The sequence below is a fragment of the Oratosquilla oratoria genome, chromosome 43, assembly GCF_046742065.1.
Source record: "Oratosquilla oratoria isolate Oo_2021 chromosome 43, ASM4674206v1, whole genome shotgun sequence".
Lineage (NCBI taxonomy): Eukaryota > Metazoa > Arthropoda > Malacostraca > Stomatopoda > Squillidae > Oratosquilla > Oratosquilla oratoria.
In genome coordinates, this window is record NC_134819.1 from 19,887,908 (window position 1) to 19,889,578 (window position 1,671).

At 50.6% G+C, this 1,671-nt stretch overlaps 1 protein-coding gene across 1 annotated transcript in view; it reads right to left on the minus strand.

The window, feature by feature from the left end:
* The window catches only part of LOC143021879 (uncharacterized), a 341,932-nt gene extending 340,612 nt beyond the window's left edge, over nt 1-1,320 (minus strand). The window contains exon 1 of the mRNA XM_076179673.1: nt 842-1,320. The gene's annotated coding sequence lies outside the window, so the exon portion shown is untranslated. The remainder of the gene's footprint in view (nt 1-841) is intronic.
* Nucleotides 1,321-1,671: the final 351 nt, after the last annotated feature.

A 1,671-nucleotide genomic window follows, 5' to 3' on the forward strand; every position in this document is an offset into this window, starting at 1 on the left:
GGAAGAAGTCCGGAAGTGCCGAGGGAAGATGATCGTGGAGGAGGCGGAGGCGCCGATGGACGAACTGGGGCAAGGGGAAGGGTGGAGGCGTAGTGTACCCAAATGCTGTGGCACTGGTGGCAAGGCTGGTGACGGTGGCAGAGTCGGTGGTGTAGAATCTACACCACCGACGATAAAGAGTTTTCTTGTTAATAGTGTTGATAATGTTGCAAGTTGGAGTCTTTGTGATGGTGGTGGACAAGATCATCTTGTGGTGATGTGAAGAATTATTATGTGGTGTTGGTGTCAATAGTCGTGAAGGTAGTGATACAAGCCATGGTGATACAATTGTCGTAAATGGTGATAGTGTCAGTGCTTTTAATGGGATTGACAGCGGAGGTGAATGTGGTGATAGTATGGGTAGTGGTGGTAGTGGTGAAAGTGTTGCTAATACTCAACATGGTGGTATAACACATGACAGAATTGGTGGCAGTGCAGGAAGGGGTAGTTAGGATGGTGGCCAAGGTGGAGGGGGTGGTGGAGGAGGAGGAGGAGGTGGAGGTGGTGGAGGAGGAGGTGGAAGCAGTGGAGAAGGCAGAGGAATGTGGCAAATATTCCTGAAACCACACCGTTAATCACGACACTTTAACCGCAAGAATAATGCCACCCGATCCAACCCGTCGCACACTACGCCAAAGGAACGTTAGGATCAAGTACATCCAGCCTCGTCAGGAACTATGCTGACGGTGATGGCAACAGCACACGCATGCCACCTACGCACATTCCTCACCTGGCCCTCGAGGTCACCACGAGAGAACGAAAGATCACATACGAACTATTCAGAGCACTTGCAAACAATTACCTGCGTTCGGCGTCTGGCGAGTCGTTTTGTAGACCTCCCGGGGTCCATTCTTGACAGCAGCTTCTGTCGTCGGTGCCCGCGTCGCCGTCCAATCGTGATGAAAGATCCCTTAACACTGCCCGGTCCTCCTCGCCCCGAACTCGCACTTACTCACACACAGGGGCTTGCTTCACCTGCTCTTACCACATGCACCGGAAACAGCAGGAGGCGACAACGAGCGAGCGAGCGAGCGGGCGGCGGAGGCGACGACGGAAGGGGCAGAATCGGTGACGGCGTCGAGGGTGGTTGTAAGAGAACTGAGAGGACGGCTAAGGGAGCCTTGTGCTTCGTACACAGGCCAAGACCATCTGACCCGAGACGATATCCGGACAACTAGTGAAAATCCTCGCCGGAAATATTACGAAAGGTCACCGCTCAACCACGTGCTTATGAGAGTGACAGAGTGTTCTCTCGGGCGAAGCTCAGGGCACTGTCTTCGGTTATTATTTTTTTTTCTTCTTCGTTTTTTTCTAGTTTTCCTGAGGATGAGCCGCGGTTTTGGTGCCAATGGGAGATCTGCGTCACTTTGGCACCGTCCAAGTACAAAGCTTTTTTCACGCATTTCATTACATCTGGATTACGTGTCCTCTCAGAGGAAATGAATGTATGTATACGTGGCTCGGCGGGTCTAAAGCGGAGAAAAAAAAAGAAGAAAAAAAATATCTATTATGTGACACTCATCCTGCCTCCACGGACTGGAGCACAAAGCCTATATTCAGAGTTGCTGAGGAAATGAACACTATTTTAATTTCTTCAACCTTATGACGCTCTACAGAGATTTTATTCTTAGC